Source organism: Camelus dromedarius, chromosome X (assembly GCF_036321535.1).
Source record: "Camelus dromedarius isolate mCamDro1 chromosome X, mCamDro1.pat, whole genome shotgun sequence".
NCBI classification, from domain to species: domain Eukaryota; kingdom Metazoa; phylum Chordata; class Mammalia; order Artiodactyla; family Camelidae; genus Camelus; species Camelus dromedarius.
In genome coordinates, this window is record NC_087472.1 from 46,100,640 (window position 1) to 46,125,662 (window position 25,023).

General features: G+C 32.8%; 1 pseudogene; it reads left to right on the forward strand.

Annotated features, from left to right (window-relative positions):
* Nucleotides 1–9,975: 9,975 nt before the first annotated feature.
* LOC105085518 (E3 ubiquitin-protein ligase RNF168-like) lies at nucleotides 9,976–11,656 on the forward strand (annotated as a pseudogene).
* Nucleotides 11,657–25,023: the final 13,367 nt, after the last annotated feature.

Genomic DNA, 25,023 nt, shown 5'->3' on the forward strand with positions numbered 1-25,023 from the left:
TCTTTAAAAAAAAAAAAAAGTGGCTGTGTGGATGTATATTAAACTGGTCTAAAAGCAGCTTTCCTGGTTTTAGAATTCAATATCCAGGTCATAAAATCCTCCACTCTTGACAGTTATCTTTTCTTTCACCTCCTGAGTGGACCAGCCTTATGATGGACAAAATGGTTTATTTTTCATGGGCACATAAAAATAAATAAAAAGCTTAAAATGTTAATATTGTTAAAAAAATAGAAAGAAACAAACAACAAAACAACAACTTATACACAGATAACCAGATATTTGGAAAAGTAGAAAAGATCAACCACATGACAAACAGAAAACATAAGAAAAAATAAACATGTTTAGCCTTTTGTGGTATTATGGAGATATGGGGAAAATTGTTTTTGATTTTGGGTTTTTTGGACAATATTGAATGATCATGTTTAATCTGATAATTTTATCCCTGAAAGCTGTTTCAGATACAAATACAATTTCAGAGGAAAACATAATATTTAATAGAAATAAGTAGTCCTGAGACTATTTCTATCTTTTTATTAAACCAAGTCCATATGCTAAGTAATTACTAGTTTGCAACAATTATTACTATTTCGATTCATAGTACTGCAAAAAATATTAAAGCTGATAGGTTTATAAGAAGAACTGCTAATTTGATTGTAAGCAATAGCCTAAAGAAGATGTTGCAGGAGTATGTGAAAGAAAAATAAAACTTTCAAATTGCTAGAGTTATGAATTCTAATTAAGCATAAGAATGACCCTAATTCACCACCTGGCTAACCCAATCATTACCAAGTCTGCCAAAATTTGGCTGCAAGTACCCATATCACTACTCCATTTCCCGAGGTGATTGATTTTTCTATATATTTTTCAAAAACTGTTATAATGTGGGATTGAGAAGTGTAAGTTGGAGCATAAAGGGAAAGACTTCAGTAAACCCGTTTACAGCAGCACCTATGGATAGAGAGATCCCTTCACTGTCATTAATCGTGCTAAAACATGAGCGTGAATTTTAACAAGCCAAAGCAGCTCTGTGAAGCACATTAGCAATCACAAAATGGAAAGGAAAAGAACTTATCAAATAATTTAGGGAGAGATCTTTCCAGCATAACTTAACTGCAGAAAATCAGCATTGCATCTTGATAAGGTATTCTTAATTCAATATAATGCTACATGATTAAAAATTCCATATGAAATATAATATGCACATGTTATAATATATATATCTATAGAATCTTTTTTAATATATGCTTTTATATTTAAATTGAATTATATTGACCAACTGTGGAAGCTGTAGTCAGCATTTAAGTACTCTTGTTTGGATCATATGTAAATAATCAGTAGAAATAATGTCAGGTGAAAATGAATGTTACCAAATGGAGCACAGTATCTAGGTATCACAATGACACTTGGACATGTGTTGGACTTGAGAAAATTAGCAGGTCTAGAATAAATCTAATGGATTTTTTGTTTTTACCTTTTTTTTTTAGGAATAACTCTTCTTGAGGTAAAGTATTCAGTTCCCTCTATACACAAAGTAAAATGCAGAAACAAGGTAATTATTTTCAAAATTGAAACAAAAAATAACTAGGTTTTTCTAAATAATCTGCTCTTTGCAGGCATGCTTAGTTGTCTTTATGATGCAATTTTCTGAGAGGAGTATATGGGGATTATGAAAATAGTTACTTCAGTTAGACTTATAATTGCCTTGGCAGGAGGGTATAGCTTAAGTCGTAGAGTTCATGCTTAGCGTGCATGAGGTCCTGGGTTCAACCCCCAATACCTCCATTAAAAAAAATTAAATAAACCAAATTACCCCCCTGAGAAAAACCTAAAAATAAATTTATGATTGGCTCAATCAATCATTACTAAAAAATATTTTTATCTGCTGGTTGTTTCAGAAGAGAACTAGAAATTTGGAACTAATACATTTTCTATTTTATATGACTTGCTTTTGTTTTAGGCAGATATTTAACTATAAAACAAAGAGCATACATGCAACATCATAAGCCCAAATTTTAAATGTTTTACAGTATACTGTGCAACCTTTAATGAAAAGTAAAATTGTGTGCATGTGTGTCTATAGACACACACTTAAATATCCTAGTAAGGGGGTTTTATTGCTCCTTACATGTAATTTTCTTCTCAGATCAAAATTTATTCCCTTTGGATGTGTCAATTTGCACATTTCCTTTTAAATAAATTCTTTAGAATGAGATACAAAATTTATGTGACTGTCTAAAGCACATCACTTAACTATGTGAACTTCAAGTATTCTAATGCATTGATATTTTTCTATATCACATTCATAGATAATCACAACATTTTTTTGCTTTGTTATGTTTTTCAAATGAATCGAATCAGAAATATGCAATATAATATAGTCAAAGACTATTGTTCTGCCTACCCTGCTGCTTTTTATAATGATCCCTTATTGGTAATACCAGAGCATTTTAACTTATATCTAAAGTCAATGTCACAAAACTTTAGTGTAGTCTACAAAGATAATTTTAATATATAAGTTTTTTTAAAATTATGATTCCAGCACAACTTTCAAACTACACCAAAATATGTAATGCTTTCAAGTTTTCATTTTGGGAAATAAAAATGTATCAAATTGATGGCACTAAAGAATGTAAATAAAAATCTAGTAGCATGAGTTGCCAGAATACCTTATTTTCATCCAATGTGAGCCCTACTTCTCTTATGTGTGAATAAAATTGTTACTATATAAGCTAACATTTCTTGTCACAGTAATTCACACCCACAGCCTGGATGTCATATATACTCTTAGGCACATGAGTGTTTTTGTCCTTGGCCATTTATCTGCCAAGCAGCCTGACTTTCTCTAAATGTTGTACATTACCATTTATTTTCTTTAAATCAATGGTCATTTATGTAGTGCACTTATTTTTATAAATACAAAATATTGATGAATAATTATTTACATATATGTATATAAACTGAATATAAAACTACGTATACATTTGGGAATGAATTTAGATTCATGAAAAAGTTAGTAAAATAATACATAAGGTTCCCATGTATCCCAAATCAGGTACTCTTATTACCATCTTTCATCACCTTGGTTTAGTTGTCAAAGCTAAATCCATATTTTATTCAAATTTTATTAGTTTTTCCACTAATGTAATTTTTTTCTGTTCTACCTCTAGAATCCCATCCAAGATGCTATATACCAATTAGATGGCATGTCTCCTTAGAGACTGTGACATTTACTCTGACTCCCCTGTTGTTGATGACTTTGATAACTTCTAAGAGTCCTGATCAGGCATTTTGTAGAATGGTCCTCAATTGAAATTAAGCTGATGGACTCTCAAATGATTAGATTTGGTTTGGGTATTTAGGAGGAAGACTACTAAGATAAAGTGCCATTCTCTTCACATCCTGTCAGGGTACTTACCATCAATGGGACATATGAAGGAGATCAGACATATGCCATACCCAAAATGCTCCATTCTGGCAGATTACTTTGAGCTGGAAGCATTTGAGAAAAAGCAGGTACTCCCCTTATCTACCTGATGACAAGATCACAAATTCTACTTGTAAAGATGTCCCTTCTCTCACTTCCTGAACCAGGAAAAGAATAAAACTTGTCACCAGAGAAGAGGTGGTGAGAAAGAGTTTACACAAGCAAACTTTAGTAATAGCCCTTATCTACAATTAGTTTCCCATATCCATGCCTTCCTGTAATTTTCTACCCCTAAAAACTTAGTTCCTATCCTTTATCTCATTACTGCTCTTTAAATTTATCCTTTGTTCAAATGGTATAAAACCCTTGACACTTAGCCATTTATTTGGGGATTTTCTCTTTTTCTAAGAAGCCCCCCCACCTCCTGCCATGCCATATAAAACTTCCGACAACAAATAGATTCATGTTTTTTTGCTCTTAATCTATATTTTGTCAGTATAATTTACAGTATAATTTACCTCAGAGAACCTAAGATGGGTAAAGAAAGGATTTTTCCTCCCTTACCCATATCACTATTAATGTTAGCCTTGGTTGGCTGAGGAATTGCTATGCCAAGTTTCTCTACTGTAAATTTATTCTTTTTCCCACTTTTCCATACTGTACTCTTTTGATTTATTTATGTCATTATAGATTCTTAGATATTTTCTTTATACTTTGGATTAATATCCAATACTACTTTATTTTGTTTCTCAAATTGTTCCAGCTTTTCGAAAATGCTATATTAATGGAATGATACAATGTGTAACCTTTTGGGTCTGATTTTGTTCACTAATGAAAAAGCGATTTTAGTGGTTGAATCAATAGCTCATTCCTATACATTCCTTTATATTTATATTCCTTCATGTTCTTTTCAAAGTTCAATTTGAGATTCCTTACAAAAAGTTCCAGCAAAGCCAATTTAAAAGTACCTATATGGTCAATTACCTTTAAGTAAATAATCAGGCCAAGTTTATTGAAACTGGACTTATTTTGCATACAAATTGGCATTAATTTGGCTATATTTGGTGGAGATAAGAGTGGTTTTGGAGAGAAAAATTATGTTTCAGTTGTACACCATTGTGGATATTAAGTTCTAGTGCTGTTAATTGTCTTTGAGTTTTGGTATTTACTGCCTGAGACTCACTTCCTAGATGGCTCATTGTTGCTATGTTGCATTATCATAAAGTTTAATTGAATTACTAAAAGGACATTCTAAGCTTGTTTGTGAAGCTTATCACAGTATTCTATCTTGGGATGAAGATCACATGCCTCATGACCTACAATCAAGAGATTATGCATACTGGAAAAAGCATCATTTAAAGGACTCTTTTCAACCTAGATGGAAATTAACTAGCTCATGCACAGCAAAACTGAAGGGAATTGACTCTTGGATTTCTATTTTCTACTTTAAGAGGACCCCTATACTGAACTGGTTTATAAAGAGGATTGCTAACCTCAAACTCACCTTAAAACCATTCTCAAACAGAGGAGAAATTGCACCCACAGCAGAATGAGAAGACAGTATCAGAAGCAGACACCTTTCCCAAGATGTTGGACCTGACCCATATGATTATTTACAGTGTTTCCTTGATTTGTTGGACTTTTGCATATGAATCAAATGTTTTTCATGATCCTTTGCTGAATTTAAAAATCAATCCAGTCATTGGGTTTGTGGTCAATTACCTATATCTAGTATTTCTGGTTTACCTTGGCAAGTTTCTCCTCTCCAAGGCTCTTGTTGGATGGTCCTTAAGAAATTTATTCCAGAAGAAAGAACTTATAGCTCTGGGACACTACTGATGTACTAGATGGGATCCTCTCACTCTGCCAGTCAATCATATTTGCTCTGATAATGACCATAAATACAAATTTTCTTTAAAAGTTACTCTAACTCAATCAAACCAGTCAGCTAAATTTCACTCAAAAACTATAACCTCTCACTTATTAGAAGGGCCCTTCCCTCAATTATGTGATGGATTTATATGAGTAACAACAGGTTATGGTCATTTAAGTTTAAAGACCCCCTTACATTGGGAAAAATTCAATCATGCTAAGGATAATCTGCCTAGTAACACTAGGAAATGAAGCTGAGTGCCTTATGAACAATGTTACTATATCATTACCCTTAAAGATAGTGATTGGTATAGAACAGACTGGGTCAGATGACCAGGTATGTACTGGACTGCACCTAATGGAAGTTCTTGGCTTAAATTCTTACTTATAACTTTATTAATGCTGCTAGCAATATTATTTGTATTCTGCCTATTTTACAAAATTACTGTTTCTTTTATTATCCAATGTGTAACTGAGCCTCTGACAAAAATAATAATGACTAAGTGACTTAAAACAGTTGACCTAAGATACAGTTTTATATTAGATTAAAATGATTATAATAGTGTAACTCTACATACGGGAAGCAACAAGAGAGAATCATTTCCTGGACCATAGCAGACTAGTGAGACAGATGGTAATAGAGACTTTTATGGCTACCATTAACATGGCCTAGTCCAATAATAGCACATTGAGTGGCCTATTAACAAAATCCTCACTTGACCTAGAAGTGAGCCTTCCTAGTGCTGCGGGACAAATAGGTCTGGAAATGCCTTCAAAACATCGGTTGCGTTTATAGCCAAAAGGAGGAATTGTGAAACAAAGAATGTTGCTTACCACACAGTTCTACAAGGACCAACTGCATTAGCGACTGCAGTTGCTGACAGTACACCCTGAAAGAAATTCAAAACAAAAAACAGGATAAGGCACTCTGTGCTTTGGAAAAACAGTCCCCTTAGATAGTTAGAGATATCTCAGGGGTAAAATTTTTTTAATGAACCTAGATTCTTGCATCTTCCCATACAAAGAAAATCACTAAAATCATTAACTGAGATATCTGATCCTTGACTATCAGGAACCTTTTATCAAGATATATGTGTGACTGCATGCATTCCCCAGCCAAAATCATATATATACTGGCTTTTTCCCTACCTCTCTGGAATAGTTCCCCAGAGCTATCTGAGAGCTGATTCCTGGGCTATAGTCCTTAATAAAGTCCCAAATAAAACTGAAACCTCCCAACTCTTATGTTGTGTGTTTTTCTTTCAGTTTGCAGGCATTTTGGTTGTTTCTCCTTTTTGGTGATTATGAGTAAAGTTTTTCTGTGAACATAAGTCTTAAATTCACTTGGGTAAACACTCAGGAGTGAGATTGCTAAATTTTATGGCAAGACGATGTTTAACTTTAAAAGAAACATTCAGTGTGACTATCCCCCCCAGCAAAAAAGAGTCCTTTTTTTCTATCTTTGTCAGTACGTAGTGTTTCAGGCTTTTAGATTTTGTCCTTTTTGATAGATGTGCAGTAATAGCTCATTGCTGTTTTAATTTGCATTGCCCTAATGACAAATGGTGCTGAGCATCTTTTCATGTGTGGCTACAATATTTTACATTCTCTCTAACAATGTATGAGAGTTTTTATTTCTCCATATCCTAGCCAACATTTGTTATTGTCTCTTTTGTTTTTCTGTTATAGCCACCCTAGGGTTTATAAAGTGATAACTTGTGGTGGTTTTGATTGCATTTTGCTAAAGACTAATGATATTGAGCATCTTTTCATGTACTTATTGACCATTCAGACCCTTCTTTGTAGAAATGACTATTTAAGTACATTGACCATTTTAAAATTGGGTTATTAGACTTCCTATTATTGAGTTGTGTATTTTAAATATATTATGGGTATAAGTCACCTATGAAACGTATGATTTGCAAATATTTTCTCCCATTCCACGAGTTGTCTTTCATTTCATTTTTGTAATGGCATCATTTGCTGCACAAATTTTCCATTTTAATGTAGTTTTTCTAGTGTTTCTTTTGTTGTTTATACTTTGATGTCACATCCATGAAACTATTGCTTATCCCAAGGTCATGAATATTTTCTCCTGTTTTCTTCCAAGAAAATTTTATACCTTTAGCTATTATATATGGTTCTGTGACCATTGTGATTTAATTTTTGTATATGATGAGAGATAGGGCCCAAGGTCAATCTTTTGCACGTGGATATCAAATTTTCCCAGCACTATTTGTTAAAAATAATATTTCTCTTCTATTGAACTTTTCTGGAATCTCTGCAATCTTTCCTTTGAAAGTCTGATTAAGTTCTTGGAGAAGTCTATTACAGGGTGAAACTCCTTTCCTTCTATGATTGCAGGCCTTAGAAGCATTATGCTTTTACTCTAGTCCACACTTTCCCCACTCACAGTGTATTAAAGTGTGTTGTTTTATTTTCTTATCAGCTTTTGTGGCACCCAGTGGCATCGACCCCAGTCAGGCAAGTGCTTATATCCTATTTCTTACTGAAGATGCTTTTTTTTTTTTTTTTTTTAGAATTTGGGATAGTTGCTTACACTGCAACTTCTGTTCCCTGAGAGGTTCAGAAAAAAAGTTATTAATTTACTGCCTGTTTAACATTTATCTTGTATAAGTGGGAGTAACATCTTTCCAACTCTATCTCCACCAGAAATTATTCACTGATTTTTACATCATTGAAGCATATTGCCATTCATTTTTCTCCCTTTTGTTACAGCTGTTCATTTTCCTTGGTTTACCCCATATTAATAGCTTTTATATCCTACTATCATTTATTCATGAAACTTTATCATTACAGAACATAAAAAGATATTTAAACTTTAATGAATTATTTTTAATGTTGATAAACCGTACTGGTGTCTTAAAGTATAATTTGATATGTTGCATTTACAAGAAGACCCAAAAGTATTTGACCTACTGAGTTTCTTTTTATGCCATATTATTACAGAATATTTTTTAATGTCAAACTATATCAACTGTTCTTGAGCACTAGCTATGTAAAAGATACTGGCAGGGAGTAGGATGCAAAAATTGTTCAGTTATGGTTCATGCTTTCAAATAACTGAAAAAATATTAAGGAAATAAGGCATAACAACGTGAATATTTTTTAAATGATTACAATGATTAAACAATATCAAAAGAGAAACGAGGCAATCTTTAAAGAATTGATCTGTTAATGGTATAAATATTGGGTGCTATGAATTTGGAAGGCTGAGTAATTACTGTAGACTAGAAGAAAGTTTTACGAAGCTTTATGAAAAAGAAGGGTCTGAGCTTCTCTTTAATGGTAGGACTTATCCAGGCATAACAAAGTGAAAATGGATGAAGAAACAGAGAGAAAATGGAAGTGAAAAACCACTAGATGCACTAGATACCAAGATAATTGGTTTGTTTAGAACAAAGGATTTTTAAAATAACATGGATATTTTTATTACACATATCACTAAGTAATTTAGTTGCTAAATGTTAAACTATTCACATTCAGAAGAATTGATGGTATGTTTTAATGGTTTTTAAACTTTTATTTAGCATTTGTTTCTCATTTTCCTCTAGACAAATGTAACCTGGAACCCTGATATGACACAATAATGCAATAGCAGCATTCTTTAAATAATTTAGCAGGAAATATGTTGTTTCTTAATGAAGCTTTGCAGTACCAATTAGTAGATTCAGGGTTCCATTGAGCAAAATACAAAAACCACTCTTTTATAGGAATAGTGAAGAGGATATTTATAATTTCTTGTATTACATAAAAGGTGAAGAGTTATATAGCTCTACCCAGTAGGGGATACACAGAAACATAAAGTTAAGGCTTGGTAGTGGAGAATAGTAAACATATTCCTACAGACAATGGAACAGCATTGAAGAGTTATGAAAGACCTATAATTAAATCAGTAGTTTAGGAATACTAGGCATATTTTGAGCTTTATAGTGTAGTGATATAATTGAACAGTAGTTTGGCAAAACAATAACTGATTATCTTCCTTCATACACCATTCATTTCTATTATATTTAGTAATATTTGTAAGAATGGGTACTCAGAGCTCCAGGTTGGGCTCGCGTGGACCCTCGGGAGAGGTAAAATGGAAGTCCCGCCCCAGCACAGCCCCACTTCTGGGAGGAAGCAGTATTCTTCCTCAAGCAGTAGCCCGCTGGCTGCACAACGGAAGTCCCGCCCCAGCACATCCCCAATTCCGGCGGAAGCAGCGTCTTCCTCGAACGGCAGCCCGCGAGCTACGCACCTCAAAGGCCTCAGGCTTTTCCGCTGGAAGCTGAGGGAGCCTCCTCACCTGGTAAGAGGTACGAGGGGAACTTGGTACACGCCTTCTGTGGCGCCAGAGAGCCAGAGCGTACCGTCGGCCCTCTCGCAAGGGTTGTTAATGTCTAGAAGCAGCCAAGGTTCATTTGTTTTCTTTCCCCATATTTGTCTTAAACATAGACAAACACAGGGCCTTCCGGGGTCATACTGTTTACTTGGCCCACAGAACGCCTTTTTGCTTTAAGAAGTTTCATGCTCCCAATCTCTGAATTCTGGAAGGCTGCTGGGCATAATATTACCACACAAAACTGTTAATTTGCTTTCTTCATACTTGGGCCGTAATACGATTCTTTCTCTTTCAGGTGTTGGTGTTGAATATACCTTATTAGCATATTAAAATGGCTGCATCCAAAGACGCCATCCCTTCCTTGTCGGAATACCAGTGCCAGATCTGTGTGGATATCCTAATCGAACCTGTAACACTGCCTTGTAAGCATACACTCTGTAAATCATGCTTCCAGTCGACTGTCGAAAAGGCAAGTTTGTGCTGCCCCTTCTGTCGCCACCGGGTCTCTTCGTGGGCGCGGTACCATAACCGAAGAAATTCTCTCGTCAATATGGAACTGTGGGAGACAATTCAAAAACACTATCCAGAGGAATGCAAGCGTAGAGCCTCTGGGCAGGAATCCAAGGAAACAGTTGATGAGCATCAGCCAGTTCGCCTGTTAAGTAAACCTGGGGAATTAAAAAGAGAATATGAAGCAGAATTATGCAAGATGGAGGCAGAGCGACGAGCCAGGGAGGAAGAAGAAAACAAAGCCAGTGAAGAATACATTCAGAAATTACTGGCAGAGGAGGAAGAAGAGGGAAAAAGGCAGGCAGAGGAAAGGCGAAGAGAGATGGAGGAACAACTGAAAAGTGATGAAGAGCTGGCAAGGAAGCTAAGCATTGAAATTAACAGTTCCTGGGAGGAAAGTATGTCGGCGTCGCCCTTCAATTTAAGAAAATCTGATCGACTTGCAGCCAAGTCAAAAAAGAAAAATAAGAACAAACAAACAAACACTGGAGATACTCAGAAGTATTTGTCACCTGAATCTCAACTTGCATCAACATCAGAGTTTGAAGTTGTACAAGAAGACAGGAAAAAACACATATCTAAGGAAACTGACCACAGTGATGTAAAGACCCCTACAAAGCAAGACATAGAAGTGGACAAAGATATGCCAACATGCTATCCACAAACATACCTTGAAATTCAAGAACAAGGTGCAAAATCTTCAATGGAGTCACCTATGCCTCCGTTATGTACCAGTGATAAAAAACGGTGCCTTAAAGTAACAGTCAAAACAAGACCAGACAAGAAAGATGAAGGGTTATGTGTCATACTTCATGAGGAACCTAAAGCCAGAGTTCCCTACTTTGGAGAAGCTGCAGATGAGCCTTGTGGCCAAACAGAGAGTGGGTGTACTGGATCTGACACAGTGGAGACAGAAAATGAAGTCTTACCTACTGATCAATAAAAATATCTCCCAAAGAAAAAAAAAAAAACAATAATCTTTGTTTGAGAGAGCCAGAGATCCATGCTTTTCTGCAAAAAGAAGAAAAATGTTCCCCGAAGCTTCCTCAGAACAAGAGGACACAGAAATCAACTTTACCCAAAAACTCATAGATTTGGAGCATCTACTTTTTGAGAGACATAAAAAGAAGAACAGGGCAGGTTATTAGCATTACAGCTTCAGAAAGAGGGGGATCAAGAACAACTGAGGCCAAACTGGCAAAAAGGATTCCCAGATGAGTATCAGTTACGTGCTACATCCTCACCCCCAGACATTACTAAACGGACAGAGGAAGAATCCCAAAGATAGGAACTTCAAAAGACAAACTGTTCTAGAGCATCCAAAACCTCAGAGAGGCTCAGAAAATGAAAATTGGCAACCTTCTTTAAAGATCCAGTTGAAACGTTCAGTTAATGGGAAAAAGATACCAAATTCTACTAGAGATAAATGTAATGTATCTAAAACTGCTCATTCCCTACAGCCTAGTAAGTCACAGAAAAGTATTTTTCAGAAGTTTCAGTGATACACAAAGTAATGCATGGGTAAAGGGAGTGTTTTATAATCTAGTGAAGCTGGACTGTGAGGCTCTCTATCATAGATTCTTATTCTTATAAGTTTTTTTAAAATTAGTTCTGCTGTGTTGCAAACTCACTGTCCTCAATTACAGGACAATCTTTGTTATTACAAGGGAGAAGTATACAAAGGTGTTTCTGCCAAACTCAGTGGCAAGCAAGAGGCCTGCTCCTTTCCTTTTTTAATAACTTTGATGTACTAAGTTGACAGTCCTTAAGGATATAAAAATGCCTTGGCCAACTTCCAAGAAATCTTCATTTCCATGCATTTCCTAAAAAATGCATATTTTATGGCCTTTGCTCACCTTTTTGTCCTGACTAGTAATCAAAGCAACTTTATAGTATTACCAAGTAGTTAAGGAATCCAGGTGGAGTTTAAAATCTGTTTTCTTGCAATTTACCCATGTATTTGCAGAACACTTGAAATGCATCTTCCCTAACACTAAAGTAATGTAATTTCCATGTCCACTTTACTTTTTTAAGTATTATAGCATTTTCTTTGACTTAAAATGGGTTCGGTTTGACATGAAATAAGAAAAATCAGTTTTCTGGAAAATTAGGGGTTAGTTAACAGAAAGGAAACTAGATTCTTGATGCAAAAGGAGCTAAGAGTTGAGATGAGGCTGAGTGGGCTGGATTGACAATTTGGAAGCATTGGTACTGAGTAGATGATCAGACAACTGGGTCCAGAGTGGAGTAGCACATGTTGTTCGGCAAAGTGTTCTTCCTTGTCCTTTTTTTGCTAAAATAGACTAAAATCTGTGTTTTCATCGAACCAATATTGCTTAAAAGCAATTTCACTTTACATTTTAGGGTAGACATTGTTGTAACGCCTCAAATCAAAAGTTACTTAATTAAATCTTCCTAGAATAGTCTGGACCAAAAAAGGAGGAAAAATAGGATAATGTGTTTACGATTTACATATCTAAGCACTTAACTTGCCTGTGAAGAAATCTTCCTGACGTAAGTTGATTTGATTTTAAGATACAGTTTTAATTTCTCAGTTTGTCTTTCTGATAGTCCTACCATCTATGCATTTTTATGAGAAACTAGTAAATGTCTTGTGTTAGTCATTAGAATGTATGGATACTTTTCCTTCCATTTCTTTGGAAGGGATATGAGAGTGTTTAATTTCTCAGGGAGTGCTAAAACTACAGAGATTGAGAATCTGGAAATATAAATAATTTTTTAAAATTAAAAAAAAATATATATATATATTTGTCAGAATGAATACTTGATTTTAACATATGCTCCCTTAGTACAAAACTATCTGAAACAGACTTTGGAAATGCTGAGGTCAATCCAAAATAACAAGTATATTTTCAAATAATTTTATAAGAGCAAATACTTGGTTCAATATTGCCTAATAGTTGAAATAATGTTTAAGGCCATATTCCAAGGCATAAAATGGCATTAGATGTTTTTCCCTAGTTCTAAATTCAGTATTTCTGTGAAAATACTTCACTAGTACATAATTATTTATGAGTTATTGAATTTTTGCAGGCAAGTCATATATTACAACAACCAAATCTTTTTATTACACAAAACATTACCTTACTAATATAGATGGGATACAGGGATACAACAAAAGCATCTGTGAGAAACAGCAGTTTCTTATTTAGAACTCATAATACCTTCAGGGTATTTTATACTCTTACTATAGTTATCTTTGAGGAGTTTATATTGTATTCATAGTAAATAGAATCCTAAGACATGCAATAATAAGACAAAGTAAATATTAGTTTTATTTTTAGTTTAATCCATATTTCATAAGTCACTTTCTGTTAAATACAATTAATTCAATAGGTAACAAACATTTATATATGTATTACATAAAATTGTACTAGCAGTTGTTAATTAAAATAGTTTATGCACATAATAAGACAAAGTATATATTAGTTTTACTTTTACTTTAATCCATATTTCATAAGTCACTTTCTGTTAAATACAATTAATTCAATAGGTAACATTTATATATTTATTACATAAAATTATAATAGCAGTTGTTGATTAAAATAGTTTATGAAAATAAGACAAAGTAAATATTAGTTTTACTTACTTTAATCCATATTTTATAAGTCAGTTTCTGTTAAATATAATTAATTCAATAGATAACAAACATTTATATATTTATTACATAAAATTGTAATAGTTGTTAATTAAAATATTTTCTGCAAGTAATAAGACAGAGTAAATCTTAGTTTTATTTTTAGTTTAATCCACATTTTATAAGTCACTTTCTGTTAAATACAATTAATTCAATATGTAACAAACATTTATATATGTATTACATAAAATTGTAATAGCAGTTGTTAATTAAAATAGTTTATGCACATAAGACAAAGTAAATATTAGTTTTATTTTTACTTTAATCCATATTTCATAAGTCACTTTCTGTTAAATACAATTAATTCAATAGGTAACATTTATATATTTATTACATAAAATTATAATAGCAGTTGTTGATTAAAATAGTTTATGAAAATAAGACAAAGTAAATATTAGTTTTACTTACTTTAATCCATATTTTATAAGTCAGTTTCTGTTAAATATAATTAATTCAATAGGTAACAAACATTTATGTATTTATTACATAAAATTGTAATAGTTGTTAATTAAAATATTTTCTGCAAGTAATAAGACAGAGTAAATATTAGTTTTATTTTTAGTTTAATCCACATTTTATAAGTCACTTTCTGTTAAATACAATTAATTCAATAGGCAACATTTATATATTTATTACATAAAATTGTAATAGTTGTTAATTAAAATATTTTCTGCAAATAATAAGACAGAGTAAATATTAGTTTTATTTTTAGTTTAATCCACATTTTATAAGTCACTTTCTGTTAAATACAATTAATTCAATAGGCAACATTTATATATGTATTACATAAAATTGTAATAGCAGTTGTTAATTAAAATAAATGAAAGAATAAATGAAAGACAGCCTACAACTTTTTTTTTATACTGCCGTATCGTCTTTGAAAAATGTAGACTTGTTCATTGTATTCAAATAATTTAGAGCTTTTTCAGAAGATATTATTCAAATGTTTTTTTATAACATAAGTTAATGTACTCTTTCAGGTTGGTACTGTTTTCTTTTCTCTTCAAATTTAAGATTCATACTTTTTATTTGTTGTTCTTATTAAGAAAGAAACTAGAATAATGCCATATACAGCAAAATAGGTGGACCTGGAGATCATCACTCTAAGTGAAGTAAGCCAGAAAGAAAGAAAAATAGCATGTGATATCACTTACATGTGGACTCTAAAAAAAAAAAAGACAAATGAGCTTATTTACGAAACAGAAACAGACATGGAAAACAAATTTATGATTAACAAGGGAGAAAGGGAGTGGGAAGGGATAAATTGGGAGTATGAGATTTGCAGATATTAACTAAGATATATATAAAATAGATAAACAAGTTCATACTATATAGCACAGGGAAATATATTCAATATTTTGGAGTAGCTTATGGTGAAAAATAATATGAAAATGAATATATGTATGTTCATGAATAACTGAAGCATTGTGCTATACACAAGAAATTGACACATTGTAAGCTGACTATACTTAAATAATATATATATATGAAAGAAAGAAACTAGAAATTTGTCAAGATTTTAAAAAATATTTTCTTTAAGACAGCAAAATTCTAGTCCATCAATTAATGAGGATTTTTACAAATTAATCTTTATGAAATCAGAAACTAAATGGAAGTCCAAAAAAAAATTTAAAACATGTCTTGAGTTGTTTCAGTTAGGCCCATTTCCTGTGCTTCTGCTCCTCTGTGGAGATAGACTGCTTTGTCTCAAAAATCTCACTTTGACAGCCTTAAAGTATCTTAGAGAAGAGGCATAAAGAATATTTAGAGAATTACACGTAAGGACTGAAGGTCTTTGTCGGGATGCTTTTTAAAAGTCTTATTTAAAAACATTCTACAATAATAATATGTTAGGTATGCAAAAAGTTACAGAAATAGTTTTTAAAGTTATCATCTGTAATTTCAGCTGTGAGAAAAGGGTCAGCTCCTGGGATCAACACCAAAAAACCTTCACACATATAGAAAATAAAAAATAGTGTTGCCAATTTTGCCTATAAATGCCTTTCTTGAATCAATAGTGGTGTTTCTTAATTGGTATAAATCCCTTTATTTTCAGAGCAGTTGAAACATAGGAAACGCTCTTTCATTTACAAGAGAATTTTTCACGGTGTAAACCTCAGCTACATTCTTACAACTAACCTTGACAAATATACTTCACTGTAAACCTGTAATTGCTTAATAGTGTGCAGTTCAGAGGATTTTTGTACCATTACTCTTAATATCGTAATGGCCTGTCTTCTTTTATTCATCATGAGATAAGAAAATCAGGTAAGTGTTTGGAACTGAAGATCTTATTATACTTCACTAGGGAGACAACAGTGTATTTATTACAACATTAATAGAACTAATGGAAAAGAGATGTAGGGAATTTGCTCTTACCTATCAGGTAACATACAATGATACATGTACATATTCAATACAAATTTATAAATATATTAATTATATTTACAAATTCACAAACATTAGTAGCTTAGTTCTGTTTGTGTACTATTCAGCTGTTCACATTTAGTCATACTACTGATAATTTTGTAGCCTCAATTTTTCAACTGTAATATTAAGGTCCATTTCCTTCATAAAACTCCATGGTCTGTGGTAAACAATCATAGTTAAAACTTAAATGAAACAAAATTTTGGATTTTTTTAACTTTCAAAAGCAGTCCCTCCATGAAGTTGTTGCCATCACTTTATAAATCTTTAATTTGCAAAAAAAAAAAAAAAGTCTCAGAAAAGCTAAATATTTTCTCTTAAATCTTTTTACTGAATTTTAAGTGCTAGTCACAAAGCGCTGGCTGAAATTGTGATTTTCAGTACTTATCATGCCTTTTTCTAAATAAAGACATTGCAGGGATGTCAAAGATTAATTAGCACAATAGGTAGTTCTATATAATTTTTCTTAACATCATTCTTTACCAAAATACTATATTTTCAAAATTCAAACACAGGGAGAAAGAAGATAAAAGCCGTATGTACTCCTTGGATAAAAGTTAACTTTAAATATATTTTAAATGTTAATTGTCATAGTCTAATTACATCTAGCTTTCCTTAGAAAGTGACTTATTCTACTTATGGGGGGAAAGGTCTTAATTTAGAATATGAAAAGTTCTTTGTTTCTCTTCCTAAATGATCTCTAATTTTTTTCCCTCCATTAATATGATTCTTCAAAATTCATACATTGAAAGTCACAGAACCTACATTGATTCCATACCCAAACAACTGATAGATTTAGTTTAGAAGAAAATTTTCTCCTCCTAGTTTAGAGGTGCAAATTTGTGTTTATTGCTTTTTGCAAAAAAGGTACATTCATAACAATAGTACATAATTGGTCTTGTAACAGGACCCTTGAGTGTGCTGCTTTTTTTTTTTTTTTTTTGGTTGGGGAGATAATTAGGTTTATTTACTGATTTACTTTTAGAGGAGGTACTGGGAGTTGAACCCGGGACCTCATGCATGCTAAGCATGTGCTCTACCACTTGAGCTATATCCTCCCCTGTAACAGGACCCTTAATCAAAGTTTTTTTTTTTTTAAGCTGAAATTTTAAGTAGAATAAAGGCAGAGGGGAAAAAAAACAATTTTTCTCCAAATTTCAAAGTAAGAGAAATAACAAAATCTGCCTGGAAAATTATAAGCATTTCTAAAATAAATTCAAATTTACAATAATAGAAAGCTAGAATTAACTTGTAATTATGAAATACAATAGGACAACTGAAAAATACATACTACAAAAGGAATATTAAATAAAACTGAGAGTTTTGAATTTCAAGTTAATGGAAAATAAACAGATTGAGGGACATATCATCGACTTCATTTATTTTAGAAATCAAGTTTTCTACAGTTTAAAATCACAGAGATAAAGAAATCTAGGGATTTCCTAAGAGATAGTGGTTTATATTTAAAAAGTAGTGACGTTGCTGCACCCTTTTAGTTGATAAAAACATTTTGTTGTTCTTGCTGTGAGGACAAAGCTCTAATGTTCCCTTGTAATCAAAAGAAATTTCAAAGTGAATTTGGAATTTTTTCCTTATGTATGAACACTTTAAAATTTGGTTGTCAGATTTTTAGGGCAGCATAGACTCTTCCCAGCATCCGCGTGGAACTTCTGGTTTTTGACATGAACATTGCCCTCAGTTGTCTGAATGTTGGATAACTGGTAATGATCTATGTTTTTCTTATGCTTAATGGTGGACCTTTACCAAAAGAAGGGAAATACTTTGAAGCATGATAGTGTGAGCTTACCACTCCAAACACTGTCTTGAAGACATGTAAATTTAAATCAGAGGTCTTTTATTAGTGATGAGAATAAAATTGAACCATTTATTGGATCTTCTGCATTTCATTATGTTTTCACCGTATTTCAGTTGTTCAGCATTTTAATGACCTGTACCTCATGAAATATTTAATCCGAAGTCTAGAGTGATATGGCCTTTTCCATTTAAGAAATATAATGTGCTATTTTAGCTCCAAATTTGAATTGATGGTGTATGCTGTTACTGATCTGCATATTAAAGCATCATTGATATAATAGTACAAAAGACCTTTTATATTGCACTGTTTTTAATGCTCAAACTGCAAGGAAAGACTGATCCTATAACAGCTCACTTTGATCTCAAGGGAAAAGTTACAGCAATCCTATTAACACTGATCACAGTCAAAGAAGCTTAAAACATAATACAATATAAACTTGCTTATTTTTTTAATGAAACCACTGTGAAAGTAAGAAAGGTGATTTTTTTTGAATCATCATGAAAAGAATAATCACAGACCAGATTATATCTACATAACAGTAATTCCATTTGTATTCTAAGTATCAAAAGTAGTTGACAATGTACAAATGTATCACTTAAAATAATTATAGTTACAAATTTATAAAAGGCGACTAGAGAAGAAAATACCTGTGTTTGCCAATGAATCTTTTCTGTCATTATAACTTGTTTCTTATCATTAAATCACTTATAGAGTCAATAATACATCTATTGAACTCTGATATGCAATTGAGAAGGTCATGTTCCGTTCCATTTATCATAATCAGGTTACAGAATAAAAAAAACTCTTACAAACATGTAAATTTACACATCGTTTTAAGTAAGTCAGTTTTTACTGAGCCTTCTTCTCCCACCCCTCAAAAAATCCTTTTTTTTTCAGTTGAAACTACCTCTTTCTGTCCCACCTAGCACATTGAATATAATTCTAACTTCAAAATTTTGACATAAAATAGTTCTGGACTGTTTCTGCAGCATAATGTGAGGTATATCTCTATCCAGAAAATAATTTTACTACTATTTGCTGAATGTATTAATGGAGGTTAAATCATTTTGTGAGTTAAAACTAACTAGCAATATCACATTTGATATCGGTGAATTAGTCACTACTATATAGATAAAGATATAATATTCAACATATATTATAATAGAAATAGTATTGGATTTGGAGTAAAGAAGACCTAAGTTTGAGACCCCATGCAACAACTTTGAGCAAACAAACAACAATTTTAACAGCATTTCTTCTGATGTCTAGTTAGCCATCCTTTTAAGATAAGTAGCAATAAAATGTCTTGGAGCTAATAATTCAAAATTAAACTGTGCAAGTGAATGTACGTCTCCTCTTCAGTTTAATCATATATAAAACATTCTGCCTATTTGAAGACTGTTGACAGTTTTAAAATTGGTGAAATATGTGAAACTGCCTAGCAGAGATGTCACATAGTAGCAGCTCAGTCTCTTAAAATCTGAATGTAAATAAGTCTTATAAAGAATTCAACATACAATTTAATAATACCAAATCAGCTAAGTTTGGTCACATTGTAGGACAGTTTCAAAAGTGCCAATATTGAAAAAATATTAGCACAAAATAATAGGTAATTTATTTTTATTAAAAATATACTACAACATGTTTCCTGATGTGTTATAACTTGTGACATGTATGATCTGTTATCTTCTGTTTACATTACCATTAAGTCATTTAAATCTGTAAATTCAAGATGTTACAAAATTCATCAAATATAAAGTATCCTTTAATTTTCTGATATAGGAAGATATCAGACATGTGATTAGGAACTGAATCTGAGAAGTTTTTTACAGCTACTCAAGGGATAATTTGAAGTTATACACTTGGAATTGTGAGAATTCAGGGAAGAGTCATCGATTCTTTTGGGATAGTAGTTATAAAACTTTAGTGTATATGTTATAGACTAAAATAAGTGATTCGACTCTCATGTTTCTGGAAAAACATTTCCATTCATAAGTTCTCCGAAGGCAAGAATCATGTCTTACTTATGTGTGTTTCCTTAACATGTAGCACAGTTCTTGACACAAAGTCAGACTGAGGATGTGCCTATTGATTGACTGAAACAATAGAACATTTAATCATTAGTTACTTAGGAATAGGTGATGCTAACGTAGCTTTCCCAGACACTGTTATCAGAAACAACACTGTACTACTGTTAGGAATATTTTTCCAAAAGAATGACTGTGGAGAGACAGAGAGGCTGGTAATGAGTGTGTGTGTGTGCGTGTGTGTGTGTGTGTGTGTGTGATGCAGTTTGGGTGGGGCAGATCACCAGGGGAATGTGACAGTAGAACATATTGTATCAGCTATGTTGATAGAAAGTGACAGAAATGATTCCTACCAGAACTAGGCCAACAAAGTGGAGAGTAAAAATATAAAATGGCACCCACCAGTGATTCTGTCTCTGGAGGAAGCTCTACGAAATCCATGCTAATCTGGCACACACCTCAAAATTTCTCAATAAATCTCCTTCTCGTATTACTCAGGAGCTTTTCAAGCTGTTGCTTTTGCACTGGGACTCAGAGTGAGTGAGTTTTTACATGAACACTTCAAGAGGAGAGTCTATTTTCCTATAGCACTTCAGCTTATCTGGATGTAAGCCCCACTGGTTTCAAAGCCAGAAATTCTGGGGGCTGGCCTTCCCACTGCAGGTCCCTTGGGCTGGGGATCCTGAAGTGGGCCTTGGATCCTTTACTCCTTAGGTGGACCGCCATGGTTGTGAAATCACTCCCACTTGTGGTTCACCACATTAGCAGTGTGGGTTCTGACTGGACTGCATCTGTGCCCTCCAACTCATCTCAATGAGGTCTTTTCTTTATATCCTTATTTGTAGAAAATCTGTTCTGCTAGTTTTCAGAGATAGTTGCTCAATATATATTTATAGTTTTGGTGTGTTTGTGGGAAATGGTGAGCTCAGGATCTTGTACTCCACCATCTTTATCTGGACCTTCTATTCCACATCTTAATTAGAAGTTTCAATGATAAAATTTTGAATTTAAAATTTTACATGATAAAATGTTGGAAATTATGAAATAATTTTTTTCAATTGTTTTTGACAACAGTGATGAGAATGAGGAAAATATCATTGATTCCTACCCCCAAAATTCATTATTTTGAAGGGAATAACCTAGTGTTACATGGTGTGTGTATGCACTGCATGTAAAAATAATTTTTAGATATGATACCCAATTTTAGTCAGTGTAGAATGCATATTATTATTTAAATGTCTGTCTGAATATTGAGCGGAATGAATGAATGAGTCTCGTAGTACAGAACAAATTAGCCTTTCTGAGAATGGAAGGTAAGTTCTATAGTTTAACATAAAGTCTTCAGCAAAATGATTAGAAGAATACAACATACATGAGGATTTTGGCTTTTGGGTATGTAAGAGAATGTGGTCAGGGCAGTTAACAGTTCTACTCAGATTGTCACACAGTGTTGTGTGGCTATCAGATTATACAATTTACTGGTGATGCACTGCTGTTCTTTACGTATGATATTCCAACAACTCAGAAATATAGAGAACAATGGAATTTATGAAATTTCCTTTGTACTTCCACTCAAAACTTTTCAAATTATTCCATAAGTTTTGTTGTAGGTTACATTTTAGTAGCAATGTATTCGCTTGCCTTCCTTATGGATATGGTTAGGCTAGAAGGGCAACATTTTTTTAAAAAAAGAAAAATATAATAGGGGTCAGAGTACCTTTGAATAAGTCCTGATTTTGTTACTAACATGCTGTGTGAGCTTGAGTAGGTCATTTTTTGTGTGAAAGAAGGAAGATAATATTTATTCTACCACCAACAAAATTGTTGTTGCAGTTAATAATAAAACCCCTCTAAAGTGTTTTAAATGTTAATTTTTTAAGTTTAAGTCACAATAAGTAGTCTCAATCTTGAGGCGATTTTGGGTTCTCACAATAAATGTGAAATGCCACCTGTATTTAGTGTGCAGATGATGCTAAATATGGCCTGATGTATGGGTCTGTCTTGATCAGTGACAAGGGCTTAATTTCCAGACCATACAAACAGCTCATACAACTTAATAACAACAACAACAAAATATAACTCAATCAAAAAATGGGCAGAAGGCCTAAACAAATATTTCTCCAGTGAAGACATACAAATGTCCAACAGGCACATGAAAAAATGCTTAATATCACTAATTATCAGAGAAATGCAAATCAAAACTACAGTGAGGTATCACCTCATACCAATCAAAATGGCCAACATTAAAAAGTCCACAAAAGATAAATGCTGGAGAGGGTGTGAAGAAAAGGGAACCTTCCTACACTGTTGGTAGGAATGTAGTTTGGTGCAGCCATTATGGAAAACAGTTTGGAGATTTCTTTAAAAACTAAAAATAGACTTACCATGTGATCCAACAATCGCACTCCTGAGCATAATTGCAGAGGGAACTCTAATTTGAAAAGACACCTGTACCCCAATGTTCATAGCAGCACTATTTACAATAGCCAAGACATGGAAGCAGCCTAAATGTCCATCGACAGATGACTAGATAAAGAAGTTGTGGTATATTTATACAATAGAATATTGTTCAGCTGTAAAAAAGAATAAAATAATGTCATTTGCAGCAACATGGATGGACCTGGAGAATGTCATTCTAAATGAAGTAAGCCAGAAAGGGAAAGAAAAATACCATATGATATCAGTTATATGTGAAATCTAAAAAAAAAAAAAAAAAAAAGACACAAATGATCTTATTTACAAAAGAGAGACAGATTCACAGACATAGAAAACAAACTTAAGGTTACCTGGGGGAATAGAGGATGATGGGATAAATTGAGAATCTGAGATTTGCAGATACTAACTACTATATGTAAAATAGATAAACAACAAGGTCTTACTATTTAGCACAGGGAGCTATATTCAATACCTTGTAATAACCTATAATGAAAAAGAATATGAAAGGGAATATATATATATGTATAACTAAATCACTATGCTGTACATCAGAAATTACCACAACATTGTAAACTGACTATAATTCAATTAAAAAACAGATTGCTCATTTTGTTGTTTTGGGTAATGACTTCCCATTTCAGAACCTATCCTCATGGAATGAATTTCACTCTTTAACCTCTCTCTCCCTCCCATCTTCAAATATTATAATTCTTAGTCTGTAAGCAAGACAGAGTAAAATTTAAATAAAGAAAGTCAGTCTAGGGTTAATCATTTTCTGTACCTATCGAATTTCAGAATCAAAAAAAATCATAATGTCTCCTGTTCAACTTCATATGTAATGTAGAGCTCATCTGTATTACAGTTTTAAAGATAAAGGCTTGGTTTGAACCTTTTCAATGATGGAAATGTAAGTTGGTTCTTCAGTCCCACTTTTGAGTAGTTCCTACTGTTAGCAACTTTTTCATATACTGAAAGGCAAACCTCCAACATATATCAATTTGTCCTGATTTTGCCCTCTAAACCTATAAATAATATCTGACATCTCTTCTGTAAATCTTTCACATACTTTAAGATATATATCATGTCTATAGTCTCCTTTCCATAATGGCATTGCATAAATTAAATTTAATACTGTTTAAAAAACTTTGCATCTTAAAAAGTTAGTCCATTGTTTTGCATTTTGATTAAATGTGTCTTTTAGATATTCATCCAAGTTAACTATAAAAGTTCTAGGCAGGAAAGAACAAAGCAATAAACCCCATTAATTACCTATAAAAAATATTTTCTGTAGTTTGGCAACGCTGTGTTATTCATTTATGTAATCAATCACTTATCTGTCCAGGCAGCCAATTCACATTTTTTCACATATTACATAAAGTTTTATGCCTGGCTAAAGATCTTCCTTTATCTTATTACTTAGGAATCTGTAAGAAAATAAAGTTAGATGATCTCGACAAACACAACCGTAGCTAATATTTATTCTGGACAGACATGTCGCTTGGCTTCAGCAAATCCAAGGACTTAGATGAGATCAGGTTCTCTGCCTCTATTTGTCCTATGCTTCCATCTGTGTGTGGACACATTCAGCTCTTTCTGAAGTCTACCTTTTTTCCCCCACACAAATGAAAATATTGCTACCCTAATTTACATAAGTTAACATTGTATAGCTTAGCTACTTGGGAAAAGATAATTTAAATCTCTTGTTCTTGAGTCCAAAATTCCCAAGTAAAAAACTCATTTTGTCAGAATTAGTCGTGTTTATCGTTAATGGAATAACTATGGACAGAAACAATCTAGTACTTGTGCTAACCATGGCAGCTTCTGAGAGAAACTGTAAAGGAAGAAAGGATCAGTATCTATAAAAATGTGCTGTAGTGCTGAGCATGCAATTCCAGACATATCCGTTATCTTGGTGTTTGTAGAAAACAATGAGATGGGTTAGTCTTAACTAAGTCATAGCCAACCTACAGTGTTTTTCAAAATACAATGGTTGACTAAAAGATAGTTAGATTTCTTTTTAAGGTTTTAAAAATTATCTATTTCATATTCTCTTTTAGATATTTCCCAGGAATTTTGATGTTAAACTCACTAGATTGTAGTTTCTGAAATCCAATTTTATCCTCTTTGAAAATAAGAACAACTCTACTATTTATTCTCCTTTTACATCTGATTTGTAGGTTTCCTCAAAGATTAATGGCAAAGATCTCCTGAAGAATTTTCTGAAGAGGTTAAAAAGGAAGGAGGGAAATTTGAGTTTGCTTTCCCTTTGTCATTCTCTAAAGGTTACAACATCTTGCCTATGCTTTCTCTCTTTATTATGGCCTTGAATATGTAAAAATACAGCTAACATTTACTAAGTGCCAGAGGCTGTTCTAGGCCTTTATGTAGGTTATTTCATTTAATACCTCCCGGAAACAATCTGAGATACTTACTGTACTTATTCAAATGTCACAAATAAAAAATACGAGGCAGAGAAGCTGAATAATTGCTTCAGGAATCCATAGT